This window comes from Melitaea cinxia, chromosome 30, assembly GCF_905220565.1.
Source record: "Melitaea cinxia chromosome 30, ilMelCinx1.1, whole genome shotgun sequence".
Classification (NCBI taxonomy): domain Eukaryota; kingdom Metazoa; phylum Arthropoda; class Insecta; order Lepidoptera; family Nymphalidae; genus Melitaea; species Melitaea cinxia.
Window position 1 is genome coordinate 4611795 of NC_059423.1, and position 25008 is coordinate 4636802.

At 33.3% G+C, this 25008-nt stretch overlaps 1 long non-coding RNA gene across 1 annotated transcript; it reads right to left on the bottom strand.

Annotated features, from left to right (window-relative positions):
* Window positions 1–250: 250 nt before the first annotated feature.
* Window positions 251–23968, bottom strand: LOC123668299. The gene is made up of 3 exons (XR_006745559.1): window positions 23905–23968; window positions 23444–23451; window positions 251–282 (listed from the first exon to the last, which is right to left on the bottom strand). It is a non-coding gene; the product is annotated as an uncharacterized LOC123668299 (long non-coding RNA).
* Between the last annotated feature and the right edge of the window lie 1040 nt (window positions 23969–25008).

Genomic DNA, 25008 nt, shown 5'->3' on the forward strand with positions numbered 1-25008 from the left:
CTCTGTCAAGAATAACGAGCCAGTTAACACTTAACCTTCATTTCCTTACTTCATTACTTTAATTTCATTTAATATCTTAACTGTGCTACGATTACTTATCTATACTAATATTGTTTTCTAATGTTTACGCGAATTTTACTCATTTAATGAAACAACTTTTTTCGGATTTTATCGCGGTTTATTATTATCTTTTGATTCCCGACGTTTCGGATACTTTACAGCAACCATGGTCACGGGGGGACTGAGGTGTCAGACGTCCCAACGTTACAAAGTTATTCGAAACTACCCGACATACATCAATATCTTATACAGTCCCATCTACGCAGAATGTGCTAATTGAGTCTTTAATCTGTGGTGAATTATGCTTGGTTTTTGATTTAATTATATTAATAATGGGGTCCCAAGCAGGTGGTAATTGCCAGCCATCTTCTCTATTGAGATCTCTGATCTCTATACTAATATTGTAAAAAGAAAATGTCTGTTCCCTAGAGATAATGGACAAACTCAAAAACTATATATACATTTTATTTTACTTAATATTATGTTATTTATTTCCAAAAAGTAGTAAAACTACATATCTAAAACAAGCTTTCGAAGTCTCCCAAAGACCATCCTCAGCCATCAACGCCGAGTATTACGATATATAATATAAAACCTATTTCTTTAAATATAAATTCTAGTTACAAAAAAAAACTAATTCTTCTCTATTAAGTCTAATTTCATTTAAACTAAAACTTTTTTCATTTTTCATTTAATAAAACGAATTGCGCCGTTACAGCAGACGCGTACCAGGATCACATGGATGGCGAGGAGTAGTATGGCAATAACATTGTCAGTTAAATGCCAATCTCTACGAGCAAACGTGACCTCTTACCACTTATTCACTCTACATTTCTGCACTCATTGTAAAACTACCACTATTATATACGTATAAATAAAATTAGATTTCCAAAATACGGCCACTTAATAATAAAAGATAGAAATGGCAACATTCACACGATTAATATATATGAAAAAAAAAAATAATCGGCAAAATGTATGTACGCGCATAACATCCGAACGATGTACTGAATGAGGTAATTCTTCTTTTTGTGTTGCTGTGTGGTAATAAATACACAGGCCGAAGACGAGCAGCAGCGTCTTCGGCGCGACAAAACAAGTCCTCCGGTCACAAGCCCGCCTGTACAGCGTGGCGACTATGGGCAAAACACATGAGTTCACTCCATCTTTGGGGCGAACTTGTGGAGGCCTATATCCAGCAGTGGACTGTATTAGGCTGAAGTGTGAGTGTATAAGTGTACTTTTTGTAATCTTTTTTTTCGGGATAAGTTTGAATAAAAAAAAATCGATATATTCACGAATAAAAAAGGTGGTATGAAGGTCACTTTTACAGCTAGTAGAGAGTAATATTAAGAGTGGTTACATTAATCAAACATTGAAAAGGCGGGTAGTTGGAAAAAAGATACGAATGAATCGAAAGTACTTTTACAAAAAATTCAAATATTTACAGAAAAAAGTTATACTATTTTATTTTTTAATGTGTACAAATATTGCTGTTTGCCCTAGTGGTATTTACAACTCCACCGGTGAGAGGAGGGGGGGGGGGATATTAAGACTCATAAGGAAGGTTAGAAACCCTTTACGAGGGCTCACGGTGGATGTTCGCCCTAAGGGAGTCTAATGAGGTCACACCTTGCGTTAAAACTTCGGCGTAATAGGCACATGCATATCACCTGTGTGTAATACCATGTCCATCATCCCAACATCAGTGGCTTCTCTAATAACATCACACAACAAAATGCCATAAACCATTTCAAGACTCAATCTAAAAAAGTCACAAGAATTGAACAAACAACCTAATAGAGTACTTTCCTTGATATTATATCATTTGTCAGAAATATTCTATTGCTGTGCTCTTTTAACTTAACAAGAAAGAAAGAAACATATACATATGGTATATATTTTCTTACACAAGTAAGCTTACCTAGATTCTAGAATGTGCTTCATAAGCTAGAAAATAGTATTTGCTGAGCTCTTGCAACAAACCACTTTTGTTTTTTAGTGTTTTCCTCGTCGTTTATCGATATTTTTATGCTATATCGCCTGTTAATAGTTTTTAGATTTAAATGCCTCGTTATGGTCGCTAGTGAACAAATTCGATTTTTAAAACCGATAGTAAATGTCAATTTGTTAAAGATATAGACTATACACGTTTAGTATATGAAACAAACAGAATACCCTGACACAATAACTATATTTTTATTAGAAATACCTTTATCAAGATGAAAGTAAGTAAATTTAACAATTATCATATTAAATTAAAAAAAAAGATCTAAAACTATTTGAAATGCTAAGAAATAGTTAGAAGATCAAATAAATAAACAGAAGTTCTGGAGGAAAAAGTTCTTTTTAATCTCTCTTGCAACAATTTTTTAACTACAATAAATAAACAAAAATCAATTTCTCTCTATATTAGTATAGACACGCAAGTATAGTTAATTGAATATATTTCAACTCAAGAAGCCTTCAATAGAAACGTGTATAGATTAATCAAATCATATTAAATAACTAATTAAAATAACAGATATCGATATGAAATACCGCAATATATAATATAGACGGATCCGGTTCGAGCCGGTTATAGCCGATTAACCGACCACCCGTCATCGCATGGGTCACGGCTAATGGATTATCGATATCGGTGACACATGAACGCACAACACTTTACAGTGTCTTTAAAGGTGTTAGGTATAATAATGTTTATGTTAATTTAAATAATATGTTAGAACTTTATATATATGTTAAGTTATTAAAGTATATTGGAGCAGCGTGGTGCATTAAGCTCTGATCCTTCTCCTACATGGGGAAAGAGGCCTATGCCCAGCAAATAGATATTACAGTCTGAAGCGTGAAGCTTATTAATATTTAGATATTTCAGAATAAATAGTATGTAAATCAAAATTTTGAAAGTTTTGAAATACCTTGTTTTTACCTTGTGTCGTAAAAATCATTACATATAGAACTAATTCGTAAATGAAAAAACATAAATATTTTTTTTTTTTTTTTTTTATGTCACTAGGTCGGCAAACAAGCGTACGGCTCACCTGATGGCAAGCAATTACCGTAGCTTATAGACGCCTGCAATACCAGAAGCATCGCAAGCGCGTTACCGACCCAATCCCCAATCCCCCCAGGAGCTCTGGTCACCTTACTCACCAACAGGAACACAATACTGCTTGAAAACAGTATTATTTTGCTGTGATCTTCTGTAAGGTCGAGGTACTACCCCAGTCGGGCTGCTCCATATTTTGAGCAGGAAATTCCTGCTGTGCCTTACCTCAATTTCTGCTGTGCCCTACCTCAATTCAATAAAATAAAATAAAAACAAAAAATTCCTTTTTGAACTCCAAAAGTAATTAACTGCCAACCCTTTCGTAGCTACTTCAAGCATGGCGCTGTTTTCAAGTAAGTGCAAAACGTAAAGTTTTCAAGTTCTAATGCATTACCTCGACGACTATAAATGGGTGAAAACAGGAGGAAAACAACAAGAGCATTAACGTGTCAGTGCAGTCGTAATGTCGCTGTTAATAATAAAATGTGTAAGTAAAAGTGTAAGCTATAATAGTTTGTGTGTGTTAATAGTTATTATTACAAATAAAAGAAAATCTAGTTATTACTACATTTGAACAGTATTTCATTTTACTGTCGTTAATTGTTTGGTTAGTGGATTACTTAATTTCAAATTTATTAAACGAAATCTACTGAAGATATATTATAATTAGGATCAAATGAAATCCACTGAAGAGTAATTAGGATTATATTACTGAAAGTTATGTCCAATTTTTGGAGTTCCAAGAAAAAAACACTACGTAATTGATGGACGAGTTTAAATGTAATTCACCTTTATTAAATTGAAGAAAAAATCTACACGTCTTGAAACCTAAAAATAAGTCAACCATTTTGTACATTCCATAAGTATATTTTGTCAAACGGAAACCAACACTGTCAATATTCCGGAAGGAAAATCTGAAATGGAAAAATCAGAAAAATCAGTATTGATCGAAATCGCTTATTGCATGAGCTTCGTTTCAGGAAAACTGAATCGGTTTTATTTTTTGTTGACGTATTTGTATTGAAAGCGAATACAGTTTTACGAAATAGAGAATTTAGAAAAATTCGGAAGAACTATGCGATTTTACCCTAAACTCGTTGGCTTAACCAATTTTCTTGCACAATTTTTTGGGAATATATAGACTCCTTTTTTAATTTTACACTATACAATAGACGACAACCATATTTATGGAAAAAGGAAAAACAAAACCACTTCAATTAACATCGACAAGTAATACAGCGTCACAAAAATAGTCATTTAAATACGTGTTTTTGGGGATCAAAATGTACTCGTCAGATCTCGATGAAATATAACCGATGGACCACAGTAGAAATACCAGCTTTCGTTTATAAAAGAATCATCAACATCGGAACACCCAATAAAAAGTTATGAGGTTACAAACAACAACAAAAAAATACAGTCGAATTGAGAACCTCTTTTTTTTTGAAGTAAGAGAACTATCCAATTTGATGCAGTCGTTTGGATATTATTCACGTAGATACATTTCGGTCATTCATTTTTATTTATCTTCTACTAGCTGTGCCCGCGGCTTCGCCCGCGTTGATATCAGTGTGTCACAAAGCTTTCCCGGCAAACTTCCAGTGAAACTCTCATCAACATCCTCTTAGCCGTTCCGTAAACCTTCCTCCTGAACCGCATGAAAATCCGTTCGGTAGATTTTGAGGAAATCGATCACATACACTTTTGGGGGCATTGTTTTATAATACACTAACTGTTGCCCGCGACTACATCCGCGTGGTTATGAAGATATGCATTACTATTAAGAAGTTTAACGCATTTTTTTTTATTTCAGTTACTTTCAGTCACTCGGTCAATGCTTATTACACTGAGTAACTTTTTAAAAGGCACAATTTAGTATAATTTAATAGTTGTTTTTATAAAACCTCTCTATACACCACATTCTTAATTTTATTTTCAAGCTGCAGTATAAATAACCTATCGACGAACTTTATAGCTGCTGTATATGTTTCATACAAACTATCAACCCCAATTAAACCCCCTTAGCGGTGGAATATCGCAAAATCCATTCTTAGCGGACGTCTACTAACTATATTCTACCTCTCTGCTAAATTTCATCTTTATCCATCCTGGATGGATGGACCCTCCAGCAGTTTTTGGGTTCTCGTGATGAGTGAGTCAGTGACCTTTCTCTTTTATATATATAGATTACGTGCATTATTTGGACACCTCCTCACCATCTATAGAGCCATACATTTTAAATTTCAAGTCTCTTACTTAAAAAACATAGGACTATTATATAAACTTCCAACCCCCGTTTTATCCCCTTAGGGGTCAAGTTTCGTAAAATCTGTTCTTAGCGGATGTCTATGCTCTATAAGGAACTTACCTGCCAAATTTCAAGTTTGTAGCTGTTATAGTTTCGGAGATTTCGTGATGAGTGAGTCAACCTACCATCCCCCGTTTTAACTCCAAAAGGGAATTGATTTCTAAAGATACATTATTTGGACACCTCCTCACTATCTATAGAGCATACATTTTAAATTTCAAGTCTCTCACTTCAAAAATATAGGACTTTCATACAAACTTCCAACCCCCATTTTATCCCCTTAGGGGTCGAGTTTCGTTAAATCCGTTCTTAGCGGATGTTTACGCCCTATAAGAAACCTACCTGCCAAATTTCGAATTTGTAGCTGGTCTAGTTTCGGAGATTTCGTAATGAATGAGTCAACCTACCATCCTTCGTTTTAGCCCCTAAAGGGAGTTGATTTCTAAAGATACATAATTTGCACACCTCCTCACTATCTATAGAGCATACATTTTAAATTTCAAGTCTCTTACTTAAAAAACATAGGACTTTCATACAAACTTGCAACCCCCGTTTTACCCCCTTAGGGGTCGAGTTTCGTAAAATCCTTTCTTAGCGGATGTCTACGCCCTATAAGGAGCCTTCCTGCCAAATTTCAAGTTTGTAGGTGTTATAGTTTTGGAGATTTCGTGATGAGTGAGTCAACCTACCATCCCCCGTTTTAACCCCAAAAGGGAGTTGATTTCTAAAGATACATTATTTGGACACCTTTTCACCATCTATAGAGCTTACATTTTAAATTTCAAGCCTCTTACTTCAAAAACATAGCACTTTCATACAAACTTCCAACCCCCGTTTTACCCCCTTAGGGGTTGAGTTTTGTAAAATCCGTTCTTAGCGGATGCCTACGTCTTATAAGGAGCCCACCTGCCAAATTTCAAGTTTGTAGGTGTTACAGTTTCGGAGATTTCGTGATGAGTGAGTGACCTTTCGCTTTTATATATATTATAGATATATTAATACGTGAAGCAGAAACTTTGTACCCCTTTTTACGAAAATTGCGCGGATGGAAAAGTATGAAATTTCGCACACTTATAGTTTATATAGAGTAAGAGTGCTTAATACTAATATTTTTTTAAAATTACGATAAAAAATAAATCATATTTATAAATAAAAAAAACACTACACACACTACCCTGTATTTGACACACACACGCATATATACACTTTTGTTTAATGTTCAAACTTATAAGTTAAATTAACTATGGTCGAATTTCGACCTCTGGGCGACCACTAGATAAATATGTAAATACCACTCCCAACCACGTGCAACTAAACACCAACAGGCGAAAAAATATCACACAAAAAACTTTTAATCCACACGCTGCGGGTGTTTGAAATAATTTCATGCAATTTTAAAGACATGTCAACGCGTTCAGGTGTGCTTTAGCGTCCGTTACATGCAAGCACAATTATTATTTTAGCTTGTAAAATGACGATTCAAAACTGGTTTTGAAGCCTCCTTGAATAATTTTTTTTTATATCACTAGGTCGGCAAACAAGCGTACGGCTCACCTGATGGTAAGCGATTACCGTAGCTTATAGACGCCTGCAACACCAGAAGGATCGCAAGCGCGTTGCCGACCCAATCCCCAATCCCCCCAGGAGCTCTGGTCACCTTACTCACCAACAGGAACACAATACTGCTTGAAAACAGTATTATTTTGCTGTGATCTTCTGTAAGGTCGAGGTACTACCCCAGTCGGGCTGCTCCATAATTTGAGCAGGAAATTCCTGCTATGCCCTACCTCAGTGTATACAGTTGTATGTGTGTGTTTCAAATTAAATCATCGCTTCAGCATGTAATATCCCACTGCTGCTTTAGCTAACTGCTAATAATGTTGCTTTGTAATACTTATAACTTATTCGGCTGTATATCTGCGTGTTTACAGCGTTAAGTGAGCTTTCGTCGAATTCATAAATTGCACTGACGTCATCTCCTATCTAGGTCAATTGTAACTTAGTATTTTAGTAACTGAGTGAACTAGTTTTCTGGGGTAGTACCTCGACCTTACAGAAGATCACAGCAAAATAATACTGTTTCCAAGCAGTATTGTGTTCCTGTTGGTGAGTAAGGTGACCAGAGCTCCTGGGGGGATTGGGGATTGGGTCGGCAACGCGCTTGCGATGCTTCTGGTGTTGCAGGCGTCTATAAGCTACGGTAATCGCTTACCATCAGGTGAGCCGTACGCTTGTTTGCCGACCTAGTGACATAAAAAAAAAAAAAAAAACTGAACTGTGAAAATATCAAACTTAAATTTCAGATATTAATTCAAAGAGTAAATTAGAAATGTTTAGTTGCTAAATTAAAATGTCAAGCTTTTAAATATAGGTACATTAAGTAAATGAAATAAATAAGCACCACACACTAAATGGAAGTACGATTTACTCTTGTGCTGGGCCAGACAACATACACGGTGGTGGATGCTAGTGCGACCCTATCTCGCCCCACCCAGGCGGACGACTGCTTACGCGTGATGGTTTTTTAGTCAGTAGGAGTCTGACATAACGGGTACCCGTGATGGATTTTTCCCACGTTAAAAAAAGGCAACATACACAATACACAACAACAACTGTATGATCTAGTTATAATTACGACTCCATCCGCTCTAGATTAAGGTACATAGAATAGGATATATAGGATAAGGTACATAGAATAAGATACAATAAATAAAATTCAGAGAATTAGCAAGAGACCCAAACTTAGCGTCTGGTCCCCCCCCCTGACGTCCGCTGGGCCGAGACTGTAATATTTAAGTCAGAGACATTAAAGCCTCCAAATCGGTTACATGTCTTTCTTTTTTTTTTTAAATTTAAATTAAGTTAGTTAATAGTAAATTAGAATAAATAGTTTTCAAAACGCTCCGAAACCAAAAGTATCTACACACAGTTTTATCATGAGCAACGATCGAATCCGCGACGGCCAGCTTAATAGCCTGTGTATATTTCCTTTTTAGTTCTTAATTTTAAACTGAAAATATAAAACAATAAATGTAGATTTTGTCCTCTTGGACTGTTTTTTCACGTTGGATGTTTCTTATTTGTTGTTATTTAATGCTTCAGTCTGCAATATCCCACTACAGGGCATATGTCTCTTTCCCCATGTAGGAGAAGGATCAAAGCTTAATCCATCCACCACGTTGCTCCAATGCGGGTTGGTGTATATATTCCTTATTGGCGGATATATTATTGTTATTTGCATTGTATAAAATAAGTTATTATTATATTAACTAGCGACCCACCCCGGTTTAGCATGGGTGCAATGGTGATGCTAAATATAAAATACTAGCTGGTACAAATCATTAACCTCCTTACAAGTGAATAATAAAATTTCACATTTTCTGTTTTATTTTATTGTTCATTGGATTTAAGGATTTAAGTTCGACATCGTAAGGCTTATTATTGAACATTATATTGTGTTGAGGAAAATCGTTTCCTGCTTAGTGAAGTTATCAAAAATGTATGAATAATCGTTTGAGTTAAACACCGTAGACTGTCAGTACTCGAGTATTCTCTTTGGAAAATTTCTGTTAATATTTTCGTTAAGTGTTCAAGAGAACACTTAAGAACGATGCCGTTGAAATATTTTAAATAAACGCGGAAAAAAAAGTTACTGGTATAAAACTACAGCATTCTTGGCACAGTATTTCTGTTACAAATTGAATAAAAAACACCTAGAATTTTTTTATTCACATTTTACTTAGGAATGAACTAAGGTAGTTTTTAGGAATGAAATAAGGTAGAACGCAGCACTCTAGACTTAGGAAGTACCTCAACCTTACAGTAGATCACAGCTAAATAATACTGCTTTCTATCAGTTTTTAACCGACTTCAAAAAGGAGGAAGTTACTCAATTCAACCGTATATATGTATATAGATACATATATTTTTATGTATGTTCGGGGTAACTTCGTCGTTTATGAACCGATTTTGATAATTTTTTTATTGGAAAGGAGATATCCCAAGTGTGGTACCATGATAAGGAAACCAGGATCTGATGATGGAATCGCAGAGAAATCGAGGGAAATCGTCGAAAATCGTAGTGACGACTAGTGTGTTTGTTAATTTTTTTCGTCTATTTATGTTGTATTACTTGTCGATGTAATTGAAGTCGGTTTTTTTCGTTTACGAGCAAACACAATTATGTGTATGGTAAGTAGGGTGATGAGAGCTTCATAGAGAGGTCGGTGGTGAGATCAGCAACGCGCTTGCGATGCTTCTGGTATTGCAGCCGTCTTTATGGACGCGGTAACGTTGCGGTAATTGTTTACCGTCAGGTGAGCCGTAGGCTTGTTTGCCGACCTAGTTATATAAAATATCGCTATAAGTCAATATTCTAGCTCGTAATATTTTTCTTTCATTTTGTTTAGTTATGATTTTTCCTTCACTAATTTAGTTTCTAATAAAAATATATTTGTAGTTTGTGTAAGTGCTTGTTTGCCGACCTAGTTGATTAAAAATAATTGTGTTTGCAGGCAAACAAAAAAAAACCGACTTCAATTATATCGACAAGTAATACAACGTAGGTAGACGAAAGTTATGCGGATTTTCGAGTTTACCTCGATTTCTTTGGGATCCCATTATCAGATCTTGCTTTCCTTATCATGGTACCCCACCAGGGATATCTCCTTTCCAACAAAAAAAGAATTATCAAAATCGGTTTATAAGCGACGAAGTTATTCCCGAACATACATAAAAAATATATAAATATACGGTCGAATTAAGTAACCTCCTCCTTTTTTGAAGTCGGTTAAAAAACTGAGTCAAGCGGCAAGATACTTCTAACGTATTAGAGATACAGTTGTGTTTTTTTCCAACGAGTTCATATTTCTTAGATAAAATTTCCATAAGCTAGATAAACACATTCCCAAGAATAATTAAACGAATATCAACGAAACTCCGATAAAGATGAATATGTTGACATTGTTTGATTGAATAGTTATTTGCATTATTGCAGATAATTAACTAACAACTTACAGAATCTGCTGATAAATTTTAACTTTTAAATAAGTTACTGCCAGACTGGCTAGAGATCAGAGATCAGATGTAAGCTTTTCACTAGTTTACATAATAATAATAAAAAACTAGGATGGCAAAAGGCTTACGGTTCCGGATGGCAAGCGGCAAAAAACACACATCTCTATTTAATATTAAAAAAAAAAAAATTAAAACAAAAGCTTCACTTTCGTTCTCAAATAAGTTTTAATTTGTTATTAGTTTTATCTAGTTAAAACTAGTTTGAACTTCTATTTATTTTGAATGTCACAACCCATATTTCTGAATATAAACTATGTTTAACTCGTAACATAATTTCAATCACATTTTTATTTAATAAACATACAAAAGAATCTTAAGGTTAAACTGAACTGGTAAAATAGGCCCTAAATTAGCCTTCCCTACATAAAAAAAACAATGACTTTAGCTATCTGGATCCAAATAGATCTATCTGGAATCCAGATAAGTCAGGTAAAAACTGATAAAAATTAATGAAAATTTTTCAATCCCTGTTTCAAATACACAATAGTTTACAATAACCTCCCATACAAATCATCGTTTTTATTTGAAATTTTCAGCAGGGTTTAACGGTATGAGAAAAATCATTGTTGATTTATCCGCACACCGTCTTTCTATCTTACACTCATAATAGCAAAATAAGTTATAGCACGTAACAAGTTCAGAGTAACAATAGATAATTTACACAACTACCCTCCAAGTTCTACAAATCAGTTATCACAAACACAGCACGATAATGCAGATATATACGTGAATTTAAGCTATGCCGTTCGCGAGGCTTCACTCGCGTTTGCGACTTCTATTCTTATTCCATAATTCTTTAATTTCCATAAGCTCTCCAGTTTGCATTCTGTAACTATATTTTGGATTATTGCTTCAGAAACTATTAGTAATAGGTAATTTAGTAATAAGTCCAAACAACTTTGCACCCGAATTGTATAGAATCCTTTGAACGTAAGCCTCAACTTAATCTGACTGGTTTATATTAAATTTTACTGAATCGTGAACAAAGTCACGGAAAAAGCTTATGCAGAATATGATTTATTATTTTTTTAAACTTAGTTTTTAGTGTATTTTTATACTTTTTTTTCTTTTCTTGTCATAAAATGGTAAATTTACTAAAGTTATCCATATATTTTTTTCTACTGTTCGAATAATTGTGTTTGCTCGCAAACAAAAAAAAAAACGACTTCAATTACATCGACAGGTAATACAATGTAGGTAGACGAAAAAATAGTCAAGTAAAAACACGTTATCAAAGATTATTCAAACATGATAAACATCAGCTTTTGGTTGAATTAAAAATCATCGGTACACCCAGTAAAAAGTTATGCGGTAAAATACAACGTAGGTCGACGAAAAAATATGCAAGTAAAAACGCATTATTAGATATAACTCAAAAAATAGTTGTTAGATCTCAAATAAATGGGACCAAATGACACGCAACGCCTTTCGATTAAAAAAATTTTTTGTCGAAATCGATCAACCCAGTCAAATAATAAAAAAATACAGTCGAATGGAGAACCTCCTCCTTTTTTGGAAGTCGGTTAATAACAAAATTATACTCTCGATGTTTTCAGTTATACGAAAAAATACTCCTTTGAAAATCAAATCCAGCCAAGCATAAATCGATAAGCAGCACAAAACCCGGTTATTAATTACCCGGGATGTACAGGTGAGTTTGATTTATACCATAATCCGGGTAAATTTATGACAGGGTAAGAAAAATGGTAAAGCTTTTCTTTAGAAGGCGGGTATGACAATATTACGTTTAATATGGACGTATTTATTATATGAATAAATGAAATATTTATCATAAAGTGTTATTGTGAGAAGAAAAATTGTGGTGTTTTATTTATTAAATGATAATATAACCGTCCTTTAACCGCCGCATTTCTCGTTTACTAATGACATAAAGGGAAGTTCAGGTGGAGCTCGGCAGCCAAATATTTTTAACCGACTTTAAAAAAATAAACATAACTTTTTACTGAGTGATTTCCTTGATTTTTTAAATCAAAAGCTGATACTTGCTATGTGGTCACATTAAAATTTGATCGAAATCTTAACAGTTGAGTTACGTCTTGTTTCACCGAATACGTCGTACTACTTGTCGATGTGATTAAAGACAGTTTTTTTTCAATAGTAAACACAATTATGATATAATACTTGTTTGGTTATTTTCGCGTAATTTTAAAACGGGTATATCTTCTAAAGTATCCATTTAAATGAAATATTGTAAAAGGCTACTTTACTGCCCAATAAATTCTCTTAATACAAAACGTTAATCCGGATAATTAATATTAAATTAGGGAACAAGGAGTCGTGCAAGTAATGTAGCAATTAAAATTATTACTATGGGAATAAACTGGTTCCTGTGTATCATGAGAAAAATATTATGACCTTCTTCAACTAGTTAGAAATTAAATCTGCAAACATCTACGTGAAAAGGCAATATCATTATTAAATAGTACAGAGCAATATATATTCTTAATAAAATTACGTATTTTACGTATTTGCGTTTGACTAGCCCGTTAGCGTAATTTGTAGTGACCCTGTTTTCTGCTCCGAGGGTTGTAGGTTCGATTTCCACTCCGAGTCTGGGTGTAATATTAAATTAAATCTTTATTTATTTATAAGGATGTTTATCGAAAAAAAATGTAGCTATACCAGTCGGCTGTTACCTATAACACAAGCATTAAGTTACTTACTTTAGGAACAGACGACCGTGTGTGTGTAGATATTTATTTATTATGAAGGATAAAAAGAAAACATTAACTTAGGTTTCTACCTAAGTTTCCTTCTGGAAATTTACATGACCGATTCACGGTAAAGTAAATTAATTTATATGTATTTGTCACCTTAACGTTCCAAAAAGTATGTCAATGCTTCTATTCATTTAAATCTATTCCAATAATGATAGGACGATTTAGGTCACGTAGCGTCGCTTTGGGCTTGTTTGAATTAGCCTTCGAATATGAATTATTTATCGGAATACGCGTTATCGCTTTTAAAAGAATGGTGCAAATGAAGTGTTGTTATGGTGAATGTAATTTTAAGTAATAAAAATTCGTTTCAAGTTTCGTTTGTTCAAAATATATCCTCAGGACTTTCGTAACTTAGTAATGCGATGTAACATAATCACAGCATATATACTGCACTTGAACAAATCAAATTTTCAAAGCGTTTCACTTCTCTTCTATTGGTTTATGCCCTCGGTTGCATTCGTTCGTACATACGAGATTTCATGCTGCTTATACACCTTTCGTTACTAACTGTCTAAATTAAGATTATAAGAAACAGTATATCACAAATCTTGATTTCCATCGCAAAATTTTCTCTTTAATGTTATTAACGCATATTTTACTGTATAAGCATAATTGCGGTTTTTAAATATTTACGCTTCGGCCTGTAATATCCCACTACTGGGCATAGGCCTCTTTCCCCATGTAGGAGAAGGATCAAAGCTTAATCCACCACGCTGCTCCACTGCGGGTTGACGGATATATTCTCTACTATGAGTAACGATCGCTATCAGGTGTACATGATAACAACTGGGAATGACGGCTTAACGTGCTCTCCGAGGCACGGTGGGGAGACCCACGAGGACTGCACAAACACCCAGACCACAGCAAACACCTGTATGGCCAATACAAATGATTGTCATGTCGGGATCGAACTGTGACCGTTGCGCGAGTTAATCTTATTTGTGTTGAAAATATAGTAATTTACTGTCATATATTTCTGTTTTAAATACATATCTCATAGTTTGTAATTGGTTTTCTTATAATGTACACATCTAAGTAGAGAAAAAAACAAGTCGACAGGCAATTTATGACAAGCATGAAAAATTATATGGAAGCTATTTCACTTTTGAAAAACAAAAAAAAATATATTATATAGATCTTTGATTACACTGGCCCACAAAAAAATTCTCTGTACCTTTAACCAGACTCATTTAGTGTTACGTATTTTTTCGCCATTGAATCGAAATGTAGAGGGTCTACCAGCTAAATCAACTTAATTGAGAAAATGATTTTGTTTGCAGTTCATTTTTTACGATTTTTGATGTAATATTTTATTAAAAACACAGCTAAAGCAAATATCAACTAGTACAATATAATTTCCTATTATTAATAGTATTATTTTAATTTTATATTTAATTAATTAATAATATTTACTATTATTACTCAGTCAGTCTGTACTAAGCTACTAAGTCACTCTCGATAGTCAAAACAAATAAAAATAACTTAAGCTGCTATTTATCTTCAGTCAGTCTGTCCGTCAGTCAGTCAGTTTAGCTTATTGCAGTCTACTGCTGGACATAGGCCTCCCCAAATTCGCGCCAGTCATCCCGGTTTTCCACATTCCTCATCCAGACTACACCGGCAATCTTACGTAGCCAAGAAAAGTGAAGCTGTTGGGAACTGAGGGCCAAAACTATTGTTCTTCGCATTAATCTATCTAATCGCAATCATAGTAATTAATTAAATTTTTATATAAATACCATTTGCTTGTCCTAGGAAATAAAATAAAGTTGAAAATTTCCGCTCCCTTTTCCAAAATAAACAAGAATGGCGCCTCCGGCATTGTTCGTGGAAAATTATATTCTTAGGATTAAAACAAATTTCCATATTATTTTGTTAGTTTTGCTATGCAAATTGGCAGAACGTAAGTAAATCTAATATTTTAACAGGATATTTGAATTATATTATATTGAAACAATGATACAATGGATATTTGTATTGGTAGAGATTTTCTTTCTGGGTTGGACGTCTGTCCTTGTGAGTCTTCCCACCGTGACTTGTAGAGCACGTTAAGCTGTCCATCCCGGTTGTCATCATAAATATCTGATAGTGATCGTTACTCATAGTAGGGAATATGATATATTGGCGAGTGCCAACCCGTACTAGAGCAGAGTGGTGGATTAAGATCCGATCCTTCTCCTACGCCGAGTAAGAGGCTTATGGATTATTTCTTATATACTGGATATATAAGAGGCGCAATTATTTCTTTTTTTAATATGTTTATATTAATTTTGATGATTTTTTAAAATTGAAATTACTTGTTAAATCTGTCAAGCTGTTTCTTATGTTATCCTTTATAATGTGTTCCGTACTTGTCGATTTAAATAAAACTCGGATTTTCATTTATTATACTTTAGTTAACCTGTTACGTTAGTTTTGTCTGAGGCTTTGTAAAAAAAAAAAAGAAATGAGGGTATAACAAGTTTTTAAGCCTATTATTATCATCGTAGAAAAACAATTGCGTCATCTTTTACGAGGGTGAATATTAAAATCTTTTTATTCCTCTAACAAATGTCTAAGAAGTATAAGGAAGATAATAAAATGGATTTATCTTTGTTTGAAAAATAAGTTTATCCAATAAGAACTTTTACGACATTATAATTATTATTTGTATTAAATATCCTACGGGACTACACTTAAATTTATTTTCAATAAATCAGATATGTTGTAAATTTTATTCAATATTTTATATTATTTAATATTTTCTTTCTCGCGCAAAAGACAAAGCAAGGACAAGCTACTCTTAAGATCAACGTATCTTAACCTATCTTAACGTCTTCTCTCTTAGGAACCCAGTTTTATCATGTAGAAATAAATAACAATGGTTTTTTTATATCACTAGTTCGGCAAACAAGCGTACGGCTCACCTGATGGTAAGCGATCACCGTAGCTTATAGACGCCTGCAACATCAGAAGCATCGCAAACGCGTTGCCGATCGAATCCGCAATCCTCACTCATTACTCACCAACAGGAACACAATACTGCTTGAAAACAGTATTATTTAGCTGTGATCTTCTATAAGTTCGAGGTACTACCCCAGTCGGGCTGCTCCATATTTTGAGTAGGAAATTCCTGCTGTGCCCTACCTCAGTTATATATATAATGATGTAATTAAATACAAAATACTTTGATTAACAGATTAACGAAAAAGATACTCCTGGGAGTTAAAACCAGTAGACAAATAATGCTGAGTTCTAGTTCTAGTATAACTAGAATTTCCTCTAAAAACAGATATGCATTCATGTGGTAAAATAAAATTACTACCGACTTTTAGTGCTAAAATAACATCCTGAGAAAACTTGAATATTTCGGAAAATGAGATATGTGTTTTCACCAAACAATCATAACTTAACCCAGTTTTTACACTATAAAAACATAGCGGTTTGAACAATGAACTGAACCCTTCTCTTCTGTGGAAAAAAGGGATTTGTCTAGGAGTCAAACAATTTCAGGGTGTCGCTTCATATTTTAACTAGCAAATTTCCGCGGTTTCACAACCATTTATATTCCGGGAATAGCTATAGCTTAAGCTATAGCTTAAGGTATATAGTTAAGATATAGCTTATAGTCTTCACATTAAATGTGTTATTCAACACAAAACCCTTTTTTAATTCAAACCAGTATTTACTTAGATTAGAGAGTTTAAACAAACAAACAAACTTTTTAGGTTTATAATATAAGTATAAGTAGATATATATGGCCAGTTGTATTTGTAATAAATATTCATTTGAGAGCTTCTAAACTCTTGAGAATTGAAAACATAATTATCACACTGACATTAAATGTAGTCAAAATTAAATGTCTTGATTACATTAATTTTTTCATACTTATAACACTCCTCGACAAACTTTTATTAGCTAAATGCTATGCTTACAAAAAAATTGTGTTTGATTGCAAACAAAAAATAAATAAAACCGACTTCCATTACATCGACAAGTGATACAACGTTAGTCAAGTCACGTCAATACGCGTTATCAAAGATTAGTTATTAGATGTCAATAAAATATTGAACTACAAAACAAGCATTAACTTTCGATTAAAACAAAAATCACTAAAAACGGTATACTCAGTAAAAAGTTATGCGTTATACTACAACGTAGGTCGACGAAAAAATAGTCATGTAAATAGGCATTTTTAGATATAACTCGGCAGCTCATAACGATAGATCTCAATTAAGTTTAAATAGGGCCAGAACACATACGTCCTTTCAATTAAAAAATAATCTTTAATAATCGGTCGGTTAGATGGCTCACTAAATATGAAATAATTTGTCTCTGAAAAATTTTCCCGGTATATAAGAAAAGTTGATAGAAAAAAAGTTGACAAAATTACATATAATATTACAGAATGGGCATCTGACCTCGATCTAGTCGTCTAAATTTTTACCACTATATAGGCTCTGTGTTGATTTCCAGATCAGATTTTTCAATACAGGCTTACGTCAACATGATTCAAACCTTAAATATCACTTACCACAAACTAACAATAAGTATGGAAAGAGAACTGACGACTACTTAATACCCGAATATGTTAACGAACTGCCCAGAGGGCTGCAAGAAATTTATAAGAGTACCACGAAAAACAAATCACGATTTAAATTTTTTTTTTACAAAAATAAACGGAATTAACTGAGCTCTGACTCTCTTTACCCAGATAAACCCGCGAGGTTTTCGTGGTACTTAAATTGCAAAGTATAATGTATTTGTTATGTATTGGCCAGTAAATTGAAAAAAAAATCTATTAGGATAGAAAAATAATTTCGGTTTAAATATGTATGTCTAAACACAACCATTTTCCATATATTACATTCCTAAGCCTATTTCCAATTATTTCGAATTCCAAGACTTCTTTTACGTAACTTGTTTGACAATAAAATATACCTGGTATTGATCTTGAAGATTTCGAGAAACAGACGCAAAACTTGTAAGGTTAGTGCTCGTAAAAAAGTTTTAGGACCCAATTCTGCGTAAGGATTGTTGTAATGAAACAGTAGATGTGTCGCATCAGAACTTTGAAACTGCTCGAATGAATTTTGATACTGCGTCCATTTTACCGTCAAATTGTTTGCCCGCTTATTCATTTTATACTACGTTTTATATTTAGTATCTTCGCGTGAACAACAAAATGATCTCAGAATTGTTGCAGTGCAGCGTTGTTCGAGCTTACTGCACGAGCCAACTACCTATTTTTATATACATATAATTCAGAATTTTAACTGTTGTTTTTTGATTTAATTATTTATTAACTTTGACTTATATATTTTTCGTATGTACTTTGACATATATTTTTAACTGACTTCAAAAAAGGAGGATGTTCTCAATTCGATTGTATTTTTTTGTAATATATCACCTCAGAACTTTTGACTGTATGGACTGATTTCGATGATATTTTTAAATTAAAAGGTGGTGCGTGTCATGTAGTCCCTTTTAAGTTTAATTGAGATTTGTCAAGTACTTTTCGAGTTATATCTAATAATGTGTGTTTACTTGAGTATTTTTTCATCAACCTACGTTGTATTATCACATAACTTTTCCCTGGATGTACCGATTTTTATGATTTTTATTTTAATCAAAAGCTGATGCACGTAGTCTCAATTGAATCTAATCGAGGTCTGACGAATACTTTTTGAGTAATCTTTGATAACGCGAATTTAATTGACTAATTTTTCATCTGTAATTTGGAGTCAATTTTTTTAGTTTGCAAGCAAACACAATTATGCAATTAATACTAAGGTTTACAGTGTTTTTTATTTCTGAAATGACAAACAAGACATTTTAATATTTGCGACATAATCTTGAAATCTGAAAAAAAATTAACTACGTAGCAATGAATTACAAAAAACTAGACACACTAAATGACAAATAATTAGACTTCGACAAGCTCGTTGGCGCAGTTTGTAGTTGCCCTGCTTTCTGTACCGCGGGTTGAGGGTTCGATTCTCGTCTGAATCTGGGTCTAATATTTGTATTTATATATTTATATATGTAATGTTATATTTCTATGTAAATTTATCAAAAAAAAAAAAAAAAATTAGCTATATCAGGCGGCTTTTACCTATAAACACCAGCATTAAGTTGCCTACCATAGCAACAGACGACCGTGTATTATAAGATATTTTTCCGTCGCTTAAACGGAAATTGTGTTGAATTTTAGGGTAAAAAGAACTATGTGCTATAATAGTTCTAACAAGGAACTTGTAATCAGTTTAATTTCGTTTTTCTCGGTTTCATTTGTAACGATAGAAACGTTTGTTTTTATTTATATTATTCGTTACACTAAAGCAACATAACTAAAGCCATTATTACAAGAAGACATAAGTTTGCTTCGCCTTATCCTTTATTGCGTTCCCTTCTAATGAACCTTTATTACATAACTTTGAAGGACAATATTGGCAATACTTTAAAAATCACGAAAAAAAATCCTAATATGGTTTAGCAATATATTTAAAACATAAGCAACATTAGTTACCTAAAAATAAATTATTTTTTGGTCCTTCGAGCCCGATCAATAATTTCACTCTCCACAAAGTTACACAAAAAGGCTAAAGGGTGGCACAGTTTTTCCGTTTTTACTCGACATTAAAAGCCTGGACGTACGCCATTAATGTATTTTATAGCAAGGGTTAAAACCGACAATGAAGGATGTACTTGACATTTCAAACCCTACGTCATTTGCCACTACACCTGTGGGAAAAGCGGCCCCGAGTTTGAAGAACTGTCTCATACAGTTCATTTGTTATAGTGAAAGCATGATTACAATAATGAATATGACATTGCTTGAATATGTTTAGTGTTTGAATGTTTGTATTATATAGTGTTATATGATGAAGAAAAGTCATTTATCGCTGTACGTGAATTAATATTTGTTTCCAAAATGAATTTTTTTTTTTTTAAATTGAGTTTCGTTGATATTTCAAATCGTATTCATATTTATTATGATTTAATCGATTTAAATATTATAATCCTTTAAAATTATTCCCATTTTCACAAAAAAAACTACGTTATATTTGTTATACTAAAATAAAATATTTATTCTGACTACTCTAGTCAGAATAAATATTTTATAGTAATAAAGATATATTAAAAAAAATACATATGTATGACTTTTGTTCTTTACATAGTCGTAGTAAATTTAGTTCTAATTTTTCAAATGTTACTAACAATTTTTAGGATGAAAATCTGAAATAAAAAATAAATTATTTGATATAAATTATTATATATATATATATATATATATATATATATATATATATATATATATATATCTATATATATATATCGAGAGTAACAGAATCAAATATTTACATCATATAAGTGATGGCTTGATATTCAAGTCTGTATTTACTAAATAATAATATTTTATAATAATATAGGTACCACACTCAGAACATAAATATGTATATTTCGCAAAGTAAAACAAGAAAATTCAACAGTCTCTTTCAAAAATTGTCAGCACATCATTTGATATTCATAGCAGTGATATATTCTGCATAAAAGCCAGCGTCACTAAAGCTACACATCTGAATCATTTATGCAACTTTACATATAATATTGAAAAGAATAATGATGAGGTTAACTATACTAATATTATATATAAGAAAGATTTGATTTTTCGTTTGTTTGTCTATACTAATATAATAAAGGCAAGCTTTGATTGTTCGTTTTTTTTTGCATTAACAAGGCTCTGCAACTACTGTACCGATTATGAGAATCATTTCACTGTTGTGAAGCTAAACTGTCCGCGAGTGACATAGGCTATATTATATTTCCAAAAAAAAAATAGTGAAAAAATATTTTGAAATTTTATTTAAATACACGTGCGACGCCGTGGCAGGATGCTAGTAATTAATGAATCTAAAAGGTATTGGATCAATTTCGAAAATATTTCACTAGTTTGCCTTATCAATGAGTGACATACCTAGTACTTAACTTTATTTTGACGCTGAAACCGGGAAAATTATAATCCTGTAAACCACGCAGTCAAAACCGCGACGAAAAGCTAGTTGTGGCTAATGTTACATAAAAAAAAGGTTATGTTTGTTATATGTACTTACCTCTGTGCGTAATATTCAAAGAATGCAACCAGAATTTCAATGGATCTTGTCATTGCTGCCCACATTTCATGTGTTTTGCATTTTGACAGTGAAGACATAGGCGGTCTCGACTGACCGTCAGACATAACACATTTTAATCACTTTGAAAGTTCACTTTAAATTGATTCAGTAAAAAACCCTAATTAGTGTTAGCATTGCTACAGATATATTAATAAAGGTATGTAATCAAGTCTCTACGATAGCGTAGCGGAATAAAAACGCGTTTACGGTACTACAACGCCTACACAATTGTTTGTAGTAAGTGCAACAGGTAAAAAATTATTTACACAGACAATACTTTAAAGTAAAATCTTTTTTTCTTACTTAAAATAAAATTGACACGTTTTCCAAATTCAAATTATTACATTCGATCTTTAATTCGATTTTACATTATTTTTTTTTTTTATTTTTTTATTATTCTGACGAACGTATGCTTGTATCGGCCAGCGTCGTTGGACTGAGGAAGAATCGGATAGCGCATGCCCTGGCGAAATATCCAACCAATTTATTCGACCTTCCCATCCCCCTCTAATCTGGATGAGTTGTTGGTACTTAGAGGTGATTGTTTACACTCTTACAGGTCTGGATATCTTGGACGGTTAGGAGACAATCATATATAACAAAAGGTGCTTCAGAAAAGAGAATCCACAGTTGGTTTGACTTTAGGTATCATTTTATAAGTTTTTTTTTTTACCTTGATGTTGCATACTTTACATGATAATATATCTATTATGTTCAGACATGTCTTTCACAGGACCAATGTTTTTTTAATACAGTTTTGAAAAAAATATAAATTTCTTTTCTTATTCTTCTTCTGTTTTTAGTATCTCTGTATTAAATTAATATAAATAATTATTACAGCCTATACAGTCCACTGCTGGACATAGGCCTCCACAAGTTTACGCCAAAAATAACGTGAACTCATGTGTTTTGCCCATAGTCACCACGCTTGGCAGGCGGGTTGGTGACCGCAGGGCTGGCTTTGTCGCACTGAAGACGCTGCTGCCTGTCTTCTGCCTCTGTATTTCAAAGCCAGCAGTTGGATGGTTATCGCGCCACCGGTCGGCTTTTTAAATTCCAAGGTGGTAGCGGAACTGTGTTATCCCTTAGTCGCCTCTTACGACACCCACGGGAAGAGAGGGGGTGGCTATATTCTTTAGTAGTACCGTAGCCACACAGTACAATATAAATAAAACATGACAAAAATACCTCACAAAATTTTAAATTAAATTATTTAATTTATTGGGATAAGAATTAAATCTTTTTCTAGTAAACGTGTGGTAATTTTATAGAGACACTAGCGATCCGCCCCGGCTTCGCACGGTTGCGAAAACTGTCATTATTGCTCTACAATGTTATGCATGTATTATTCACATAAACCTTCCACTAGAATCACTCTATTTACTAAAGAAAACCGCATCAAAATCCGTTGCGTAGTTTTAAAGATCTAAGCACACAGACGGCGGAAAGCGACTTGTTTTATTCTACTTACTAGCGACCCGCTCCGGCTTCGCACGGGTATAAAATATAATTATAGCCTATGTCATTCACTGAAAAAATGATTAAAATCGATCCAGTAGTTTTGATTTATTGATTACTGCCCGTGGCCCGCACGCGTTAACTTAGAGTAAAAGCCGGCCGGAACCGCCGCAAACGCTACGTACCGCGATTTTTAAATCTGTAATATCTTCGAAAATATTCATTTAAATCATATGCTGTAAAGGGCCATATAGATCTATATTAAATAAAAAATACATTTAAGGTATTTAATTGGATAAGGATTAATGCTGTATTGGTTAAAATCGCTTCGAAAATTAGCCATTATTTGTCGTAAAAAGTAAATGACAAAAAAATGTTATTGTGGAATATCCATAAGAGATAGGTATATACCATCGCGGAGTTTTCTGTAGACCTTTTCAATGTGTACAATACTTAGTACATTATTTTGATAAATCTCGTAGGGTTCAGCCTGCGTTTGCAATTTAAGCGAAAAAAATAATAATTATTTACGACATAACATTAGAAAACTCAAAAATAACAGTATTTCTCCACTATTTAATGGAAGTTATTATACATATAAACCTTCCTCTTGAATCAATCTATCTATTAAAAAGAACCGCATCAAAATCTGTTGCGTAGTTTTAAAGATTTAAGCGTACATACATGTGCAGGGACAGAGAAAGCGACTTTGTTTTATACTATGTAGTGATATTTGAAATTTTTTTTTATTAGTTAAGTCTTCGGATCTTGGCGAAATTCAAAATTACTAAATAGCCTTATAATTATTATATAAATTGTTAACGCTTATCACGAAATTACTATAAAGCTTGTGTGCAGCTTATAATAACTTTAAACATTATATATTGTTTTCTAATGTTTACGCGAATTTCACTCATTATAATGAAACAACAATGAGGTTTGTTAAGGTTTTTAAATGACCGACGTTTCGGATACTTAACAGCAACCATGGTCGCTGGAGGACTGAGGTGTCATATGTCCTAACGTTAAAAAGCTATTCGAAAATAATCTACACACATCAATATTTTAGTTAGTCCTATCTATGCAGAAAGTGTTAACTGAGTGTTTAATCTGTGGCATATTATGCTTGGTTTTTGATTTAATTATTTTAATAATGGGATCTGAATCAAATGGTTATGGCCAGCCATCTTCTCTATTGAAATTTAAATGTTTTTAAATTTCAACAGCCTCATGGATCCATAGCGATTCTTTTGTGGACCTGTTGTTTATCTAATCTAATGGCTAGCTTTGCCTAGACTATGTTCACAGATTGCGGACTTAACTTATAATTTAACTATTATAATAATTATTATAATCACAGCTTATAATTTTAGTCTTTTTCATGTAATATTTGTTATGTATATAATATATATTCATCTATACGCTTCAGCCTGTAATATCCCACTACTGGGCATAGGCCTCTTTCCCCATGTAGGAGAAGGATCAGAGCTTAATCCACCTCGCTGCTCCACTGCGGATTGGCGGATAAATTCCCTACTATGAGTAACGATCGTTATCTGGTGTACATGATAACAACCGGGACCGACGGCTTAACGTGCTCTCCGAGGCATAGTGGGGAGACCCACAAGGACTGCACAAACGCCCAGACCACGGCAAACACCTGTATGGCCAATACAAATGTTTGTCATGTGCGGGGATCGAACCCGCAACCGCCAGCGCAACAGGCACAATCCATAGCTGTGATCGTTACGCCAACGCGGCTATCTATACAAAGAAAGAAAATTGGAGTGTCTCTTTGTAATATTAAAATAATCACTTTTTACTAAACGCATATGGATATATAACATATATATACGGTATATATACCAAAATAACATTTTTTACAATTTTTGTCTGTCTGTCTGTTTGTTTGTCCAGCGTGAGTTCCGGTGTCCGGTGTGAGTAAGGAGTAACTCAGCCTATTTTTATTTTATAAATTTAATTATTTTATAACTCTGATAACTGAACAATAACTTTGTTTGTTAAATTCCACACGGATGAAGTCGCGAGTCATAAAAATAATTCTGAAAGCATCTGTTCACTATACAGTTCTATGACATTTGATGTAGAGCAAGGAAATATCCTGCTCAAAATTTGGAACAACCCAATTTTGGATGTACC